The sequence below is a fragment of the Triticum aestivum genome, chromosome 4A, assembly GCF_018294505.1.
Source record: "Triticum aestivum cultivar Chinese Spring chromosome 4A, IWGSC CS RefSeq v2.1, whole genome shotgun sequence".
NCBI lineage: Eukaryota > Viridiplantae > Streptophyta > Magnoliopsida > Poales > Poaceae > Triticum > Triticum aestivum.
The window spans coordinates 12,616,218-12,638,505 of record NC_057803.1 but is presented as its reverse complement, the minus strand read 5'-3'; the positions used below and the strand labels follow the sequence as shown (position 1 = coordinate 12,638,505).

Below are 22,288 nucleotides of genomic sequence, written 5' to 3'. Positions count from 1 at the left end.
ACAGCAGGTCACGTCACAACAAGCATAAGCGCCACATTAACGGCGAAAGTACTGAGGATACGACAGTCAATGCCGGATTCAAAGGCTCTAAACCCGTTCAGCGGAAAAAGCCATTCAAGCAAAGTATGCCGGGTCCGTCCAGCTTGGACCGTATAATCGATCGCTCGTGTCAAATACACGGCACCCCAGACAAGCCAGCCAATCACACCAACAGGGATTGTTGGGTGTTCAAGAAGGCCGGCAATTTAATTGCCGAAAACAAGGACAAGGGGCCGCATGGCGATGACGAGGAAGAACCCCGGCAGCCGCACACTGGAGGACGGAAGAGGTTTCCCCCGCAAATGCGGACGGTGAACATGATATATGCAACCCACATCCCCAAGAGGGAACGGAAGCGTGCGCTCAGGGACGTATATGCGTTGGAGCCAGTCGCCCCAAAAGTTCAACCCTTGGTCCTCCTGTCCGATCACCTTCGATCGCAGGGACCACCCCACTAGTATCCGTCATGGCGGATTCGCCGCACTGGTCCTAGACCCAATCATCGACGGATTTCACCTCACTCGAGTCCTTATGGACGGCGGCAGCAGCCTGAACCTGCTTTGTTAGGACACAGTGCGCAAAATGGGTATAGACCCCTCAAGGATCACGTCATTACAGGCATAGAGGCCCACTTCACAGGCTCAATTACACTGGAATTGGTCTTCGGATCCCCGGATAACTTCCAAAGTGAAGAGTTAATCTTCGATATAGTCCCGTTCCACAGTGGTTATCACGCGCTGCTCGGATGAACCGCATTCGCCAGATTCAATGTGGTACCACATTATGCATACCTCAAGCTCAAGATGCCAGGACCTCGCGGAGTTATTACAGTCAATGGAAACACAAAGCGCTCTCTCCGAACAGAGGATCCCACCGCGACCCTCGCAGCAGAAGCGCAAAGCAGCCTCTCAAGGCAATCTAGCAGTTTGGCATTTCAAAGCCTGGACACCTTCAAGCGCGCTCGGGGCAATCGGCGAACAGACCGCCTAGCGTGATCTGAGCTCGCGTAGCAATACGGCGGCCACCCCAATCCCAGCCCAACGGCGTTGTTCATGTCGCGCGTACATAATTACGCAATAAAAATACCATGGGCACAGATGGGGAGGGGGAGGCACAACTACGGCACGCCCCAAAATGCGGCCTAAACCGCACTAGGGGCTTCCCGTTTGGTTATTTTTTTTCTTTCAGGACTTCAATCTCTGGAAACACTGTCCGGCAGCTCTATTGCCGAACACATGATACAGCAACCAAGGAGGCCGACAACTACGGAATTCCCAGGTGGATTACAGATTTTGTTGGAAATATGCCCTAGAGGCAATAATAAATTGATTATTATTATATTTCCTTGTTCATGATAATCGTTTATTATCCATGCTAGAATTGTATTGATAGGAAACTCAGATACATGTGTGGATACATAGACAACACCATGTCCCTAGTAAGCCTCTAGTTGACTAGTTCGTTGATCAACAGATGGTTACGGTTTCCTGACCATGGACACTGGATGTCATTGATAACGGGATCACATCATTAGGAGAATGATGTGATGGACAAGACCCAATCCTAAGCATAGCACTAGATCGTGTAGTTTGTATGCTAAAGCTTTTCTAATGTCAAGTATCATTTCCTTAGACCATGAGATTGTGAAACTCCCGGATACTGTAGGAGTGCTTTGGGTGTGCCAAACGTCACAACGTAACTGGGTGACTATAAAGGTGCACTACAGGTATCTCCGAAAGTGTCTGTTGGGTTGGCACGAATCGAGACTGGGATTTGTCACTCTGTGTGACGGAGAGGTATCTCTGGGCCCACTCGGTAGGACATCATCATAATGTGCACAATGTGATCAAGGAGTTGATCATGGGATGATGTGTTACGGAACGAGTAAAGAGACTTGCCGGTAACGAGATTGAACAAGGTATCGGGATACCGACGATCGAATCTCGGGCAAGTATCGTACCGATAGACAAAGGGAATTGTATACGGGATTGATCGAATCCTCGACATCGTGGTTCATCCGATGAGATCATCGTGGAACATGTGGGAACCAACATGGGTATCCAGATCCCGCTGTTGGTTATTGACCGGAGAACGTCTCGGTCATGTCTGCATGGTTCCCGAACCCGTAGGGTCTACACACTTAAGGTTTGGTGACGCTAGGGTTATAGAGATATTAGTATGCGGTAACCCGAATGTTGTTCGGAGTCCCGGATGAGATCCCGGACGTCACGAGGAGTTCCGGAATGGTCCGAAGGTAAAGAATTATATATAGGAAGTGCTATTTCGGCCATCGGGACAAGTTTCGGGGTCACCGGTATTGTACCGGGACCACCGGAAGGGTCCCGGGGGTCCACCGGGTGGGGCCACCTGCCCCGGGGGCCACATGGGCTGTAGGGGGTGCGCCTTGGCCTATATGGGCCAAGGGCACCAGCCCCAAGAGGCCCATGCGCCAAGAGAAGAGGGAAAAGGAAGAGTCCTAAAGGGGGAAGGCACCTCCGAGGTGCCTTGGGGAGGAGGGACTCCTCCCTAGCCGCACCCTTCCTTGGAGGAAGGGCCAAGGCTGCGCCCCCCCCCCCTCTCCCTTGGCCCTATATATAGTGGGGGGAAGGGAGGGCAATCACATCTAAGGCATGGTGCCTCCCTCTCCCTCCCGTGACACATCTCCCTCCTCCCGCAGCGCTTGGCGAAGCCCTGTTGGAATCCCGCTACTTCCACCACCACGTCGTCGTGCTGCTGGATCTCCATTAACCTCTCCTCCCCCCTTGTTGGATCAAGAAGGAGGAGACGTCGCTGCTCCGTATGTGTGTTGAACGCGGAGGTGCCGTCCGTTCGGCGCTAGGATCATCGGTGATTTGGATCACGATGAGTACGACTCCATCAACCCCGTTCTCTTGAACGCTTCCGCGCGTGATCTACAAGGGAATGTAGATCCTCTCCTTCCCCTCGTTGCTGGTCTCTCCATAGATAGATCTTGGTGACACGTAGGAAAATTTTGAATTATTGCTACGTTCCCCAACAGTGGCATCATGAGCTAGGTCTATGCGTAGTTACTATGCATGAGTAGAACACAAAGTAGTTGTGGGCGTTGATTTTGTTCAATATGCTTACCGTTAGTAGTCCAATCTTGATTCGGCGGCATCGTGGGATGAAGCGGCCCGGACCAACCTTACACGTACGCTTACGTGAGACCGGTTCCACCGACAAACATGCACTAGTTGCATAAGGTGGCTGGCGGGTGTCTGTCTCTCCCACTTTAGTCGGATCGGATTCGATGAACAGGGTCCTTATGAAGGGTAAGTAGCAATTGGCATATCACGTTGTGGTTTTTGCGTAGGTAAGAAACGTTCTTGCTAGAAACCCATAGCAGCCACGTAAAACATGCAAACAACAATTAGAGGACGTCTAACTTGTTTTTGCAGGGTATGCTATGTGATGTGATATGGCCAAAGGATGTGATGAATGATATATGTGATGTATGAGATTGATCATGTTCTTGTAATAGGAATCACGACTTGCATGTCGATGACAACCGGTAGGAGCCATAGGAGTTGTCTTTATTTATTTATGACCTGCGTGTCAACTTAAACGTCATGTAATTACTTTACTTTATTGCTAACTGTTAGCTGTAGAAGTAGAAGTAATAGTTGGTGAGACAACTTCATGAAGACACGATGATGGAGATCATGGTGTCATGCCGGTGACGATGATGATCATGGAGCCCCGAAGATGGAGATCAAAAGGAGCAATATGATATTGGCCATATCATGTCACTATTTGATTGCATGTGATGTTTATCATGATTATGCATCTTGTTTGCTTAGAACAATGGTAGTAAATAAGATGATCCCTCTTTAAAATTTCAAGAAAGTGTTCCCCCTAACTGTGCACCGTTGCGACAATCCGTTGTTTCAAAGCACCACGTGATGATCGGGTGTTTGATTCAGGCGTTCACATACAACGGGTGTAAGCCAGATTTACACACGCGAAACACTTAGGTTGACTTGACGAGCCTAGCATGTACAGACATGGCCTCGGAACACAAGAGACCGAAAGGTCGAGCATGAGTCGTATGGTAGATACGATCAACATGAAGATGTTCACCGATGATGACTAGTCCGTCTCACGTGATGATCGGACACAGCCTAGTTGACTCGGATCATGTAATCACTTAGATGACTAGAGGGATGTCTATCTGAGTGGGAGTTCATAAGATGAACTTAATTATCCTGAACATAGTCAAAAGGTCTTCACAAATTATGTCGTAGCTCGCGCTTCGGTTCTACTGTTTAGTTACGTTCCTATAGAAAATTTAGTTGAAAGTTGATAGTAGCAATTATGCGGACTAGGTCCGTAAACTGAGGATTGTCCTCATTGCTTCATAGAAGGCTTATGTCCTTAATGCACCGCTCAGTGTGCTGAACCTCGAACGTTGTCTGTGGATGTTGCGAACATCTGACATACACATTTTGATAACTACGTGATAGTTCAGTTAAACGGTTTAGAGTTGAGGCACCGAAGACGGTTTTGAAACGTCGCGAAACATATGAGATGTTTCCAGGGCTGAAATTGGAATTTCAGGCTCGTGCCCACGTCAAGAGGTATAAGACCTCCGACGATTTTCTTAGCCTGCAAACTAAGGGAGAAAAGCTCAATTGTTGAGCTTGTGCTCAGATTGTCTGAGTACAACAATCATTTGAATCGAGTGGGAGTTGATCTTCCAGATGAGACAGTGATGTTTCTCCGAAGTAATTACCACCAAGCTACTAGAGCTTCATGATGAACTATAATTGGGGACATATATGATGATCCTTGAAATATTCGTGATGTTTGACACCGCGAAAGTAGAAATCAAAAGGAGCATCAATTGTTGATGGTTGGTGAAACCACTAGTTTCAAGAAGGGCAAGGGCAAGAAGGGATACTTATGAAACGGCAATTCAGCTACTGCTCTAGTGAAGAAACCCAAGGTTGAACCCAAACCCGAGACTGAGTGCTTCTGTAATAAAGGGAACAACCACTGGAGCAGAATTATCCTAGATACTTGGTAAATAAGAAGGCTGGCAAGGTCAATAGAAGTATATTGGATATACATTATGTTAATGTGTACTTTACTAGTACTCCTAGTAGCACCAGGGTATTAGATACCGGTTCGGTTGCTAAGTGTTAGTAACTCGAAATAAAAGCTACGGAATAAACGGAGACTAGCTAAAGGTGAGCTGACGATATGTGTTGGAAGTGTTTCCAATGTTGATATGATCAAATATCGTACGCTCCCTCTACCATCGAGATTGGTATTAAAACCTAAATAATTGTTATTTGGTGTTTGCGTTGAGCATAGACATGATTGGATTATGTCTATCGCGATACGGTTAATCATTTAAGGAGAATAATGGTTACTCTGTTTATTTGAATAATACCTTCAATGGTCTTACGCCTAAAATGAATGGTTTATTGAATCTCGATCATAGTGATACACATGTTCATGCCAAAAGATATAAGATAGTAATGATAGTACCACCTACTTGTGGCACTGCCACTTAATTCATATCGGTATAAAACGCATGAAGAAGCTCCATGTTGATGGATCTTTGGGCTCACTTGTTTTTGAAAAGTTTGAGACATGCGAACCATGTCTATTGGTGTATATGCATGAAGAAACTCCATGCAAATGGACCGTTTGGACTCACTTGATTTTGAATCACTTGAGACATGCAAATCATACCACATGGGCAAGATGACTGAAAGCCTTGTTTTCAGTAAAATGGAACTAGAAAGCAACTTGTTGGAAGTAATACATTTTGATGTGTGCAGTCCAATGAGTGCTGAGGCGTGTAGTGGATATCGTTATGTTCTTACTTCACAGATGATTTGAGTAGATGTTGAGTATATTTACTTGATGAATCACGAGTCTGAATTATTGAAAGGTTCAAGTAATTTCAGGGTGAAGTTGAAAGATCGTCGTGACAAGAGGATAAAGTATCTATGATATGATCATAGAGATGAATATCTGAATTACGAGTTTGGCACAGAATTAAGACATTGTGGAAATTGTTTCACAACTGATACATCCTGGAACACCATAGTGTGATGGTGTGTCCGAACATCATAACTTCACCCTATTGGATATGATGCATACCATGATGTCTCTTATCGAATTACCACAATAGTTTATGGGTTAGGCATTAGAGACAACCACATTCACTTTAAATAGGACACCACGTAATTCCGATGAGATGACACCGTATGAACTATGGTTTATAGAAACCTAAGCTGTCATTTTTTTAAAAGGTTTGGGGCTGCGATGCTTATGTGTAAAAGTTTCAGGCTGATAAGCTCGAACCCAAAGCGGATAAATGCATCTTCATAGGACACCCAAAACAGTTGGGTATGCCTCCTGTCTCAGATTTGAAAGCAATAAGGGATTGTTTCTAGAATCGGGTCATTTCTCGAGGAAAGGTTTGTCTCGAAAGAATTGAGTGGGAGGATGGTGGAGACTTGATGAGGTTATTGAACCGTTACTTCAACTAGTGTATAGCAGGGCACAAAGAGTTGTTCCTGTGGCACCTACACCAATTGAAGTGGAAGCTTATGATATTGATCATGAGACTTCGGATCAAGTCACTCCCAAACCTCGTAGGATGACAAGGATGCGTACTACTTCTGAGTGGTACATAATCCTGTCTTGGAAGTCATGTTGCTAGACAACAATGAGCCTACAAGCTATGGAGAAGCGATGGTGGGCCCGAATTCCGATAAATGGCTCGAGGCCATAAAATCCGAGAGAGGATCCATGTATGGAAACAAAGTGTAGACTTTGACAGAACAGCTCGATGGTCGTGAGGCTGTTGAGTATAGATGGATTTTAAAAGGAAGACGGACAATGATGGTAAATGTCACCATTAAGAAAGCTCGACTTGTCGTTAAGATGTTTTCTGACAAGTTCAAGGAGTTAACTACGGTGACATTTTCTCACTCGTAGCGATGCTAAGAGTCTGTTGGAATTATATTAGCAGTCACTGCATTATTTATGAAATCTTGCAGATAGGATGTCAAAACATTGTTTCCTCGATGATTTTCTTGAGGAAAGGTTGTATGTGATACAACCGGAAGATTTTGCCAATCCTGAAAGATGCTAATAAGTATGCAAAGCTCCAGCGATCCTTCTAAGGACTGGAGTAAGCATCTCGAAGTTGGAGTGTATGCTTTGATGATGATCAAAGATTTTGGGTTTATACAAAGTTTATGAGAAACTTGTATTTCCAAAGAAGTGAGTGGGAGCACTATAGAATTTCTGATGAGTATATGTTGTTGACATATTGTTGATCAGAATGACGTAGAATTTCTGGAAAGCATATAGGGTTATTTGGAAAGTGTTTTTCAATGGAAAGCCTGGATCAAGCTACTTGAACATGGAGCATCAAGATCTATAAGGATAGATCAAAACGCTTAATGGTACTTACAAATGAGCACATACCTTGACATGATCTTGAAGGTGTTCAAGTTGGATCAGTCAAAGAAGGAGTTCTTGCCTGTGTTGTAAGGTATGAAGTTAAGAATTAAAGCTCGACCACGGCAGAATAGAGAGAAAGGACGAAGGTCGTCCCCTATGCTTAAAACATAGGCTCTACAGTATGCTATGCTGTGTACCGCACCTAAAGTGTGCCTTGCCATGAGTCAGTCAAGGGGTACAAGAGTGATCCAGGAATGGATCACAAGACAGCGGTCAAAGTTATCCTTAGTTACTAGTGGACTAAGGAATTTTCTCGATTATGGTGGTGGTAAAAGAGTTCATCGTAAAGGGTTACGTCGATGCAAGCTTAACACCTATCCGGATAGCTCTGAGTAGAGATACCGGATACGTATAATGGAGCAACAATTTAGAATAGCTCCAAGTAGAACAATTATTTGGAATAGCTCCAAATAGAACGTGGTAGCTACATCTAGGAGATGACATAGAGATTTGTAAAGCACACACGGATTTGAAAGGTTCAGACCCGTTGACTAAAACCTCTCTCACAAGCAACATGATCAAACCTAGAACTCATTGAGTGCTAATCACGTAGTGATGTGAACTAGATTATTGACTCTAGTAAACTCTTTGGATATTGGTTACATGGCGATGTGACCTGTGAGTGTTAATCATATGGCGATGTGAACTAGATTATTGACTCTAGTGCAAGTGGGAGACTGTTGGAAATATGCCCTAGAGGCAATAATAAATTGATTATTATTATATTTCCTTGTTCATGATAATCGTTTATTATCCATGCTAGAATTGTATTGATAGGAAACTCAGATACATGTGTGGATACATAGACAACACCATGTCCCTAGTAAGCCTCTAGTTGACTAGTTCGTTGATGAATAGATGGTTACGGTTTCCTGACCATGGACATTGGATGTCATTAATAACGGGATCACATCATTAGGAGAATGATGTGATGGACAAGACCCAATCCTAAGCATAGCACTAGATCGTGTAGTTCGTATGCTAAAGCTTTTCTAATGTCAAGTATCATTTCCTTAGACCATGAGATTGTGAAACTCCCGGATACCGTAGGAGTGCTTTGGGTGTGCCAAACGTCACAACGTAACTGGGTGACTATAAAGGTGCACTACGGGTATCTCCGAAAGTGTCTGTTGGGTTGGCACGAATCGAGACTGGGATTTGTCACTCTGTGTGACGGAGAGGTATCTCTAGGCGCACTCGGTAGGACATCATCATAATGTGCACAATGTGATCAAGGAGTTGATCACGGGATGATGTGTTACGGAATGAGTAAAGAGACTTGCCGGTAACGAGATTGAACAAGGTATCGGGATACCGACGATCGAATCTCGGGCAAGTATCGTACCGATAGACAAAGGGAATTGTATACGGGATTGATCGAATCCTCGACATCGTGGTTCATCCGATGAGATCATCGTGGAACATGTGGGAACCAACATGGGTATCCAGATCCCGCTGTTGGTTATTGACCGGAGAACGTCTCGGTCATGTCTGCATGGTTCCCGAACCCATAGGGTCTACACACTTAAGGTTCAGTGACGCTAGGGTTATAGAGATATTAGTATGCGGTAACCCGAATGTTGTTCGGAGTCCCGGATGAGATCCCGGACGTCACGAGGAGTTCCGGAATGGTCCGGAGGTAAAGAATTATATATAGGAAGTGCTATTTCGGCCATCGGGACAAGTTTCGGGGTCACCGGTATTGTACCGGGACCACCGGAAGGGTCCCGGGGGTCCACCGGGTGGGGCCACCTGCCCCGGGGGCCACATGGGATGTAGGGGTGCGCCTTGGCCTATATGGGCCAAGGGCACCAGCCCCAAGAGGCCCATGCGCCAAGAGAAGAGGGAAAAGGAAGAGTCCTAAAGGGGGAAGGCACCTCCGAGGTGCCTTGGGGAGGAGGGACTCCTCCCTAGCCGCACCCTTCCTTGGAGGAAGGGCCAAGGCTGCGCCCCCCCCCCCTCTCCCTTGGCCCTATATATAGTGGGGGGAAGGGAGGGCAATCACATCTAAGGCCTGGCGCCTCCCTCTCCCTCCCGTGACACATCTCCCTCCTCCCGCAGCGCTTGGCGAAGCCCTGTTGGAATCCCGCTACTTCCACCACCACGCCGTCGTGCTGCTGGATCTCCATTAACCTCTCCTCCCCACTTGCTGGATCAAGAAGGAGGAGACGTCGCTGCTCCGTATGTGTGTTGAACGCGGAGGTGTCGTCCGTTCGGCGCTAGGATCATCGGTGATTTGGATCACGACGAGTACGACTCCATCAACCCCGTTCTCTTGAACGCTTCCGCGCGCGATCTACAAGGGAATGTAGATCCTCTCCTTCCCCTCGTTGCTGGTCTCTCCATAGATAGATCTTGGTGACACGTAGGAAAATTTTGAATTATTGCTACGTTCCCCAACAGATTTCATATAATTCCTCAGCTCGCCCTTGGAAGGGACATAGTCCTACTCTTTTGCTTATTACACTATCTGTATCACTCTGCTTTAATGCAATTTTTTAATATACAATGCATGACATTACGACTATTATCGCATTTTTGTTATATGTATACATATCTATGTGTTCATTAATGACGCCTAGCAACCGTACACTCTGGTACGGCCAATGCACTAGGGGCTTACGTACCCACAATATGGTGTGAAAAGTCCGAACACTTTCACAAGTGCGGCACCCCGAACTTATAGCATTATATGCATCAGCTCCAAATCATGTCTTTGGTCAAATGTTGGGTTTGCCCGGCTCCTATGTTTTGGTACCTTACGTTCCGCTCTATCGGCTAAGGTAGCGCTAGGAGAACTACTGCGATTGTGCCCCGGTTCTGCCGGGCCGAGCACCTTAGAAGAGAAAGTTAAACTGACTGTCATGATAAGGCGAGAGACTGGTTGCTGTTCGGCGAGGTTTTTCGAGTCCCTAAAGACTTATGCCGCTTAGGGCGAGGGGCCGGCTCCGTCCGGCTTACAGGCGTGTATCGCGCCCCAAATTCGGCCTTCCGAATACCAGGGGCTTCGCTGAAATTTAAAATTATAGAATTCTATGGCTAAGTGAGAGTGATAAAGCATTATTAGTCTGGTTGCCTTGTTCGTTGTGCTGAGCACCTCCCTCGAAGGACCCAAACATGGGAACAAGAGTGCTCAGGTTTATCCCGAACACCCCGGCACTCGTGGCATGGGGGTAGAAGCCGAGGACTAGCCATCTCTCAGATTGGATAAACAGCCAAACAGAAGGTAATATTTTAAATTCACACAAGCGTTGCATAGCGAATACGATACAAGTTTTCATACACACAGGACAAAACGAGCAAGTCTCATTCAAATATTACATTTTGCGAACACTCATCCACGATAAGACGGGCGCCCGGCAGAACACCCTCGTAGTACATCTCGGGGTGGCAGTGCTCCTTGCCCTCCGGCGGCCCCTCCTTGATCAGCTTCACGGCGTCTAGCTTGACCCACTGCGTTTTTACACGGGCAAAGGCCCGGCGTGCACCTTCAATGCAGACGGATCGCTTGACGACCTCCAGCCGTGGGCAGGCATCCACAAGCCGCCTCACCAGGCCAAAGAAGCTGTTAGGAAGGGCATCGCCAGGCCACAACCGGACTATGAAGCCCTTCATGGCCTGATCGGCCGCCTTATGTAGCTCGGCCATCTGCTTCAGCTAGTCACTCATCGGCACCGGATGTTCGGCCTCAGCATACTGAGACCAGAACAGCTTCTCCGTCGAGCTGCCGTCCTCGGCCTGGTAAAATTGTGCGGCATCGGACACACTGCGGGGCAAATCTGCGAATGCTCCTGAAGAGCTCCGGATCTGGGTAAGTAATCGATAATTTACTTTTACATGCTTGCTTTGCATATAGAAAGCCTTACCCGCCGCTATCTTCTTTATCGCGTCGATCTCCTGAAGGGCCTTCTGGGCCTCGGCCTTGGCACTCTTCGCGCTCTCACGGGCCGCGGCAAGCTCAGACTCTCGCGTCTTCAAGTCAAGCTCCAACGCCTCGTGCTTCATCACGAGAGCCTGGAGCTCTTGCTGCACCTCGCCCACCCGAGCCTCGTGCCTCTCTCGCTCGGTGCGCTCCTGGGCCGCCTTCTCTTCGGCCTGGGACAACGCTTGCTTCAGGGTCGCCACCTCGGTCGTGGCCCCTGGCAAACATACAATGATCCTGTCATTTAGCAATCGCGTCCTTTTTCTCATCTATAGACGGGGTATTACTTACCCTTGTTCTCCTTGAGCTGCCTCTTAGCGAGGCCGAGCTCTTTCTAGGACCCCTCGAGGGCCTCCTTCAGTACGGCGACCTCCGCAGTTAGTGCGGCGGACGCCAGCAGCAAAGCCTGCATATGCATATTGACATACTTATATTAGACTCCTGCGATATTATTTGATCCTTTGTTCGGCTTTTCTTTGTGAACACCGAACAAAGCATCAGGGGCTACTGTCTATGCGGTAATATTTCTACTACATTAATTTTAAACACTTACCTCGAAGCCTGTTAGAAGGCTAGTACAGGCTTCAGTCAATCCGCTCTTGGCGGACTGAACCTTCTGGATCACCGCACTCATGATAGTGCGGTGCTCCTCCTCGATGGAAGCGTTGCGAAGCGCTTCCAACATAGTGTCCGGCGCCTCTGGATGGACAGAGGTCACCGGCACAGGCGTCTCACCCCCCTTAGAAGGGGACCGCCTACCCGAGCTCTGAGCCATTGGAGGGTCCGGCGCGGTGTTCGGCTGAAGGCCGAACTCGGAGCTCTTGGGGGGCCCGTCCCCTCGGCTCCCGGAGTCCGGAAGGTCGCCTTGAGGTGCCTCCGGGACTGTCCCCCCTCGATCCGGTGCCTCTTGAGACATCACCTCGGCATCGTCGGCTGGATGAGGGGAGGTGGCGGTCGGGACTGGATCGCTATCCATGTCCGACGAGCCCAGGGAGCCGTCCGAGGATACCTCGATATTGGCTCGGGGCGGCCTGCACAATTGAGTTTGACGTTAGGGAAAGCAATGTGACAAAGGAATCCTATGGGTTACTTTGGTATCAAAATACTTATGATCTCCCCTGGGGCTTGGCCCTGGGCAACCACTCGTCTTCACTTCCGTCGGCGACGGTAGAGCTGTCCGGAAGGAGCGTCCTTCCCTTCTTGGACCCTCCGGCCTCCCCAGTTGGGGTGGCCTTCCTTTTCTTGTCTCCCCCAGTTGGTGGGGGAGCCTCTCCTTCCTCTTCCTCGCCTTCAGGGGAAGAGTGCGCCGCAAACTCATCGGACGGTGAGTCCGACGACGCCTGGCGTCGGGAACTCTTTCGAGCTCCCTTGGCCTTCTGGGTCTTCTCCGGCACCTTATAAGGGGCCGGAGTCAACATCTTCGCCAGAAGGGCGTCTGCAGGGCCTTCGGGCAAGGGAGCCGGACAGTCGATTTGTCCGGCCATCTTCTGCCAGTCCTGTTAACCGCACGGGAGTTTAGATCCCGCATAGAATCAATCTATATAGAAAACAAGTATCCCGTGAAAGGTAAAACAACTTACCGCACTGGCGTGGCGCTTCGCGCTATATCCGCGATCCTCAGTAATGGGGGAGGGACCGCGGCGCCCTTGAACAGCACTCTCCAGGCATCTTCATGAGTCGTGTCGAAGAGCCTGTTCAGAGTTCGGTGCTACGCCGGATTGAACTCCCACAAGGTAAACTCCCGTTGTTGGCACGGGAGTATCCGGCGGACGAGCATAATCTGGACTATGTTGACAAGCTTGAACTTCTTATCCACCATGTTCTGAATACATGACTGGAGTCCAGTCAGCTCTTTTGAATTACCCCAGGACAGGCCCTTCTCTTTCTAGGAGGTGAGCCGCATGGGGATGCCATATCAGAACTCGGGGGCCGCTACCCATGCGGGGTCGCGCGGCTCGGTGATATAGAACCACCCCGATTGCCACCCCTTTATGGTGTCCACGAAGGTGCCCTCGAGCCATGTGATGTTGGGCATCTTGCCCACCATGGTGCATCCGCACTCCGCCTGGCGGCCGCTCACTACCTTCGGCTTGACATTGAAGGTCTTCAGCCATAAGCCGAAGTGGGGCTTGATGCGGAGGAAGGCCTCGCACACAGCGATGAACGCCGAGATGTTGAGGACGAAGTTCGGGGCCAGATCATGGAAATCTAGGCCGTAATAAAACATGAGCCCCCGGACGAAGGGATGGAGAGGGAATCCTAGTCCGCGGAGGAAATGGCTGAGGAATACCACCCTCTCATGAGGCTCGGGGGTGGGATGAGCTGTCCCTCATCTGGGAGCCGGTGCGCGATATCGTCGGGAAGGTATCCGGCTCTCCTCAGTTTCTTGACGTCTCCCTCCGTGACGGAGGAGACCATCCACTTGCCTCCCTCTCTGGACATGGTTGGAGAAGGTTGAGATGGAAGTGAGGACTTGGGCGCTAGAGCTTGAGTGTGCGGGAGCGGATGAGCGGAGGAGGAAGAAGGCGTGGATAGAAAGGTGAATCCTTATCCCTTTATATGGGCGGACAAAATTAAACGTCCCCACTTGCCTGGTAAAACTCGCTTATCCCCCAAGCGCCGCAATTGATGGCACGGTTGGGTTACCCACGCCCGTATTGATGAGAATCCCGTAATAAGGGGACACGATCTCTGCTTTGACAAGACGTGTCGAAAAACTGCCTCGCGTTATGTGCGGGGCTGGTTAAAAGAAACGGTTTGAATAATCACCGGGCCATGACGTGACATCATGTTGCCAAAACAAGCTAGCGGATTAGATCTGCGAAAACATTATTCTCTCTATAGTGAAATGGGGGACTTATTTTGCAGGGTCGGACACTATCCTCGTATTCAAATTCTTCTGTGATGTATTCGGAGAAGGAACCCGCCTTGCAATGCCGAAGACAACTGCGCGCCGGACTCATCGTCATTGAAGCCTGGTTCAGGGGCTACTGAGGGAGTCCTGGATTAGGGGTTCTCCGGACAGCCGGACTATCTCCATTGGCCGGACTGTTAGACTATGAAGATACAAGATTGAAGACTTCGTCTCGTATCCGGATGGGACTCTACTTGGCATGGAAGGCAAGCTAGGCAATACGTATATGGATATCTCCTTCTTTGTAACCGACCTTGTGTAACCCTAACCTTCTTCGATGTCTATATAAACCGAAGGGTTTTAGTCCATAGGACAAGAATCACAACATACAATCATACCGTAGGCTAGCTTCTAGGGTTTAGCCTCTCTGATCTCGTGGTAGATCTACTCTTGTAACACCCATATCTTCAATATTAATCAAGCAGGACGTAGGGTTTTACCTCCATCAAGAGGGCCCGAAACTGGGTAAAACTTCGTGTCCCTTGCCTCCTGTTACCATCCGGCCTAGACGCACAGTTCGGGACCCCCTACTCGAGATCCGCCGGTTTTGACACCGACAGACACCCCAGGGTAGATTGAAATCTTTACTTGGTCGGCTTCAGGAGCTAGCTATCATAGCCGAAGCTTGTGCTCGACATTTCCAAAGGTTGTTGCATATGTGGTAGACACCCCCAGGTCGACAAACCCTGTTACCTTTATGAGCAACATGATGTAAGCGTGCAGTATCCTCTACAAGACCCGTTTGGCTCTGGTGCTGACATTTAATAAGGTTGATGTAGCCAAGCATGAGTTTGATCTTGAGGTAAGTACACCCTTGTGATGATTTCAGTTTCACTGTTCTTGATTATGTACACTGGTATTGCATTTAGCTGCTAACATGTATTCACATTGTGTTGTATGGAGTGTGCACTGGTTCACTTTTTGGTATACTTTTGTCAATATGTAACATTTGAGTTGCCATGTTGAGCCATATGATTTAGGTTTATTGAACATCTATATTAATTGACAATGCACAAACAAGGCATTTGTCCATGATGTTTCTTCAGTTTTGCGCTTGGTTTACGTTTTTTTCTTCAATTTTTGGTAACTTGGCCATCATTTATTTGCTGGACCAGTTGATGCAAGACTTTGAAGCATTTCAAACAGCTTTGGACTCCGACTCATCGAACTCATCGTCATTTACCCAGAGTCTCTCTCTTGTGTTGGACGAATTCTACAATAACCTACGCTCTGTTGGAGTACCAGCGGGTCAATGGCCGTCCACCCTGGGCCAAGGTGAGCGTGCCTGAAAATCTTTTCTCGCTGTACAATTTCTCTGCCTCGATTCTTCCATACGTGCCAGATGAATAAACAAAGCACCATTATTTTGCTGGTAGAGAAAACAAAGCGCCATGATAGGCAGCTCCACGGTGTTGATATGATACATCAGAAAATAATACAGTGTGCTGGCATCCCAAAATTTCGATCCAGATGACTCATTTATTCAACTGAAAAAACACTTGCTCTAAACAACATCACCATGAAATTACTTGATCTGGACCGTGTCGTGTCGGCTCTGATTCAGTTGCAATTGAGTTTGTGTTGTTATCGCGGAAGAATATTGTTCTAACTTATGGTTACTAGGTTAGCTAAATTCTGATCAATGACTAGCTATTTATGCTAACTGCCTGCTTGCTTTGGGGAGTGTGGATGACTGTCATTTTCTATGTGCTTACTCTGCTTATTATCTGCATGTATAATGTTCTTTGCACGAGTATGATTTTCTATGTAGTGATAATTAGAGAGTAAACTGTAGGTGCCTTGCACGATGGTTGGTCTACATTGATGGAGATGATTGTTTAATCAGGGTGTTTCCACCCTTGGCCTTCAGTACAACTCAAACATGAGATATAGTTTTAACCCTCCACCTAACACAGATATTTCGTGTGTTTTCTGAATAATAAAAGTATCAAGCATTTGGTTTACTGGTTGTAATTGCTGTTTCAGGTTGATGTTTCACTGGACCCGGTGAAGGAGTTGAGCAGAGTACTATCCGAGCGAAAATTTTGAAATGTAGTTGTTCGCATATTCCCCATTTTCTTATTTCCGCTTGAGAAAATCAAACGATGCCTACAAATACATAGAGTTTTGCATCTCATAGTTAGTCCATCTCATGCACCCACGCTTCTGTTACACGGAGAACCACTTTTATCAGTTTATCCAGTGTTTTAATTAGCATATGTATCACTGTGGATACCGGATACTCTAATATCCTTTCGGCTAGGTTATTTTGCGAGGGTTGTGTGCACCGTACCCCATTTATCTGGACCAACGTGTTCTTCTGGCCCTTTTCCAGCAACTCACATGCGACATAGCCAACTACATATCCCTGAAGCTTCAATGGATACAAAAGGTTTACAGAATCTTCACACGTAGGATTTGGTTTATATCTCCAACTCTTTAATGTTCGATTACCTGGTACTCCTTGATTGTGCAGTTCTCTTAAATATTTTGGACCACTAAGCATTTTAGGAAACTGTAGTGGTGGTATATGCACAATATATCTGACAACATAAGTATGAAAAATTGAAAAAAAGTATAATTTCAGGTAATTTGTGTGTCATACTTAACCGCGGATGCTGCTTTGGGTTGTCGTTTTAGTTGATAAAAAAATTCAAAGAATTTTTGTAATAATTCCGACAATTGCACAAGCCGGTCATTCCGAGGTTCAGTATATTTTTATAGCAGAATAATGTACTTGACTAGATGCTACTAGCGTAAATCATTTAAGTTTATTGATCTTCTAGATGAGCTTTTGTGAAACCATGTATCTGTTTGTAGAAAAAAATAGTCCAACATGAAGATAATATTTTCAAGTATGTCGCATTTGTTTTATTTTCCTGCAAATTGCTATCAAGGTGAAGGACAGATACATCACTATGGATTATCTACATATATCAGCAGCACTTGCTTTTCAAATTGGCGAAACATGGCTTGCCTATTCAATTGTCCATTACTCAACATTTCAAAATGCTTGAAGGTTTTAGTATACCCAGTGCCCTTTTATAGAGTTGCAATGAAATTCCTGTTAGATGTTAATGTCCTTTAGGAATTGTACATTGAACTACTGACACATTATCATGCAGGTCATTCATCTTGGGGCACAATTATACGAAGATCAGTGGCAAAACATGAGCTGCATAACTGGTAATGTAATGCTAGAATCAAGTTTCACTTGTAAATTTCAAAGTGATTCCATGATTTTGTTTTCTGTGTACTATGGCTGTGTTGTAACTTGTAACACATACCCTGAGATTTCAAGTGTGCTTCTGTGTACTATGGTTGTGTTGTAACACATACCATGAGATTTCAAGTACGCGAGCAGTTGATTTGAGTTACAAATTATTATTTTCATGTCTATCCATTGAAATATACTCCCTTCGTTCCCAAATATAAGTCTTTCTAGAGATTCCAACAAGTGACTACATACGGAACAAAATGAGTGAATCTATACTCTAAAATATGTCTACATACATCCGTATGTTATAATCCATTTGAAAACCATTGACTGCTTATCTGTCCTTCTATAGCTTCTACTTGAAGAAATGCTCCAAGAATTAGGCCACCATCAATATATTTGTTCATTTATGGGTAAAAGTGTCTGAACGTGAATTATCACTTTTTATTTGTTGAGAAGTTTCTTACCTTTGTGCTGGTCAATAATTTTTATGTAGATTCTGATATTATATTTCTAGCTAAGATGCATTAAATCATTGTAGTATAGTCGAAGGGGATGTTACAGATGATCATTTGTGTACTGTTTGTAGAGAACATATCTCCAATTGTATTATTGATAAATGAAGGAAATTTTTGGCGTTTGCTCCATCAATATATTTGTTCATTTATGGGCAAAAGTGTCTGCACGTGAATTATCACTTTTTATTTGTTGAGAAGTTTCTTACCTTTGTGCTGGTCAATAATTTTTATGTAGATTAGGATATTATATTTTTAGCTAATATGCATTAGATCATTGTAGTATAGTCGAAGGGGATGTTACAGATGATCATTTGTGTACTGTTTATAGAGAACATATCTCCAATTGTATTATTGATAAATGAAGGAAATTTTTGGCATTTGCTCCATAGCGAAGCACTAAAGAGGCACGTGGCGACACGTGCATGACTCACCCCTCTCCCCCTCTATTAAACAAGCCCACAACATTGCAAGTTAAAAGCGAGATGGAGTATTGGGGCGGTATATGGATGCAGGAGTAGATCGGTGTATAGACTAGGTGCAGGAGTAGCTCAGAGAGGGTGACCCTCATATCCAGCTTGACAAGATTATTTTTTTGAAGTTTTAAACATTCCACTGAGCAATTCAATGACAAGTGTGTCATGCGGTGGTTGACCTCATCACCTTGCAATCGATCACGTTCCAACGTGCTTTGATCAGGTAAATAACACAACCATCGTTGTCAAGGGCTGAATGAAGGATAAGTGGCAACATGGGCAGGCTATCGTGTTGACATAGATGTCATGGACGAAAGGAGCATGTAGGCACGCTTTATTGGGTTAGAGGGAGTATTTTTTTTCTTCCGTTGCAATGCATGGACATTTTTGCTAATAATCATTATAAAAGGAATGATCTTTCTTGTTATCTATATTTAAACATATCACTGGTTTCAAAATTTCCCCAATTATTGGAAGCTTCTCATCTAAAGAAAAAAGGTTGGCGTGCGCAAAACTGTCGCAAAGAGGGAAACTATGCGCACTAATGAGAGGGAAATTGGTTATATGTGTTTGTAAATTCTTCATTTATAGGTTTTTGATCCATTTATATATATTGAATCACTCTATTGTCATTTGGCCACTTTTGAGTAATATATTCAGGTGGATGAACTCCTCCCCGGTGATTTCTCAAAAAAATAACCTTCCTTTAAGTACATGGTTGGTGTGAGCTTGCCAGAGCAATTTCTCACACTTTTGAACGGCTTTTGGATTGGCTAAGATGTCGCAAATACAAGTTAGAAATGTGACCTTTAGAAATTTGTCGGGAATAGATAGATCTATGTTGACTAGATACAATGCTAACTGTGTGAAGCTAGTCTATTTAGAACTCAGGTTTATACTGAAAACCCAATTCGGTGCCAGACTCATCTGCACCCGGTCATAAATTTTTTAAAACAAATACTAAAAAAATTCAAAAAATCTAATTTTTTATGTGATAGGCAATTTTGTGCGTGAGGTTCGCTCCACATTTCAACTTATTTGGACATCTGAACAGCTCTCAGCAAAAAAAACCAAATCGGGTCAGAACTGTGTGTGAATAGTAAACTTTTTTATAGACCCTGAATTTGTCTTTTTTGCTGAGAGTTGCTCAGATGTCCAAATGAGTTGAAACTTGGAGCGCACCTCACACATAAACTTATCTACCACATAATTTTTTTTAGAATTTTTGGATTTACTTAGTATTTGTTTTAATTTTTTTCGTCAAGGGGGTGCAGATGAGCTCGGAAGCAGAAACACTGCACTCGGGTTATACAAGATATTCATGCTAAAGTAGTCCTGGCCATCTCAGGCCCGGCCCTGTCGACCCACCCAGGCCCGACCCTAAAATCCAGGGCCTAGGCCCGATGGGCTTGATCGTAGGTCGGGCTTGGGTCTGAGTTTTGAGCCCACCAGCAGGGCCTGGGCGGGCTTGGGCTTAGCATATTGACATTTTAAGGAAGAGGCCCAGCCCACGGCCCTAAGCCCTAAGGGATTTTCAGGGCTTTTTACCAGATAGGCCGGGCTTGGGCTTAAAAAGTAGGCCCGATGGTAGGGCCTAGGCCTCAGTTTTTCTGCCATGGGCTTTTTTAGGCCCGACCCAAGCCCGGCCCGGCCCGGCCCATGGCCAGATATATGCTAAAGTAACTCTACCAGGCACTTAATGTCTTTGCCATGGTAATCGGATGGCATTTGCCTCCGTGTTGCTCCGCTTGTGCCGATTCAGGGGTGCCGATCCCGGAGGCACCAGAGAAGCAAGTTGTGGCGACCCCTGCCCCGGTGGCACTGCGAGCCATGATTGGCCACTCAGCAGGGGAGTTGCCTCCCCACGAAGGAATAGATGGCGTGTTGATCTGCTGTGTTGTCTTTTTTTTTCTTTTTTCTTTTGCTCGCACCGGGGAAAATGATGTGGCATAACCCAGCGAGGGCACTTTGCACGACTGTTAATGGGTTTAATTAATGGGCGTCTGTGTAAACCACTGGCACGGGGTACCTTGATTGGCTAGCATGCATTGAACGAAGACAACCCTCAACAAAAGCAACATTGGCATTGCCTGGGTGTGTGCCTTGTTGGTAAATTTGACTGCCCCGACACTGGATGTTGGTTATTGCTATCGTTGTAGTCTAGGTGTGCACCATGAGCATCTTCATCAGAACTACCTTGGTACAGGCCATGTATGCTCGACGTATTTTGTTGCGGTGGCTGCAAAGAAAGTCATATTTAAATGTCACCGCATGAACATGGAAACATGGATGCATCTACAACAGAATGATAGTTGATTACAACATACCGGTAATCCACTTTTGAATCCAGGCTCAGCTGCACCTGCCCTTATGGAAAAAATCAAAATAAATATTAGAATAAGTCAAAAAATTCCAAATTTTCTGTGTGGCAGATAATTTGATGCGTGAGGTACGCTACAATTTTCAAATCATTTGGACATCTGAGAAGCTCTCGGCAAAAAAAAAACAAATTCAGGGTCTGTAAAATTGTTTACTGTTCATGCATTGTTCTGACCAGATTTGTCTATTTTGCTGAGAGCTTCTCATAAGTCCATATGATCTCAAATTTGGAGCGTACCTCACGTGATAAATTTTCTACCATGCAAAAAAAGATTGGAATTTTTTGAATTTGTTTTGAATTTTTTGTAAGTTTTTTTCCTGGACGGGTGCAGATGAGTCTAAGCACCGAAATGCCGCACTCACAACATACCTCGTTGTTTTGAGTAATACTTCCGGGTGTATGTTGATAATTCTGAGGCCCTTTTGGTGCACTGATGACTTTGTCCACACTACATAATATCAAGGAAGCAAACATGTCCATATATCATAATCATCACGTAAAATAATTAGTATGAAAAGATGAAGAAATTAAAACAATGCATACGGATCCAAAGAGACTTGCCTTGGAGAAGTATTAAGATATTGTGAGAATGCAGAGGACAGAAATATCTGTTAGAAATGATAGGCTCTCTCCGTGGAATATGGTTTCAGTATCTCCACGGTCTTCTTCCGGAGAACAACACCAACCATCCAGGGCTCCTTTGATTCAAAGGATATCTTTAGGAATTTTGGAGGATTGAAATCCTTAGGATTTTTTCCTATGTTGGCCCTTTGATTCATAGGATTGGATCCTATAGGAATTTATCCTATGGAATCTTTTGTACTACATTTCATAGGAAAACTAACATCCACTCCAACCTCTTTTTACATTTCTTTTATTTTTCATGTGGTATCAAACACTCTTTGCTAATCCTATAGGATTCAAGTTGACATGCCACTGCAATCCTATACTTTTCATATTCCTACATTTTCAAAATCCTGTGAATCAAAGAGGCCCAATTCTTTTCGTGACACTTCACCATCATGTAGACAACATCGTCCCCATTAGTGTCGAGGATCGGGAAATTTGTTGTGAGGTTCCTCAATGTTATTCTTCCAACATTACGATCCCACATCTTACTCAACGCCAATGTTTCAGCAAAATCATCCCCCATTGATGCGACAACACATAATGCTTCAGGGCATCATCGACCAAGATGTGAGTTATTTACCCAAAACCACCACACTTAGGGCTAGGGTAACCACTTGGTCCACATTGAAGGCAGAGCACAAAAAACCACCGAAAATGTGCCTAATGCGTAACGCGGAGCACTGATA

At 45.6% G+C, this 22,288-nt stretch overlaps 1 pseudogene; it reads left to right on the top strand.

Annotated features, from left to right (window-relative positions):
* The window catches only part of LOC123083694 (GPN-loop GTPase QQT2-like), a 38,004-nt pseudogene extending 21,629 nt beyond the window's left edge, over positions 1–16,375 (top strand).
* Positions 16,376–22,288: the final 5,913 nt, after the last annotated feature.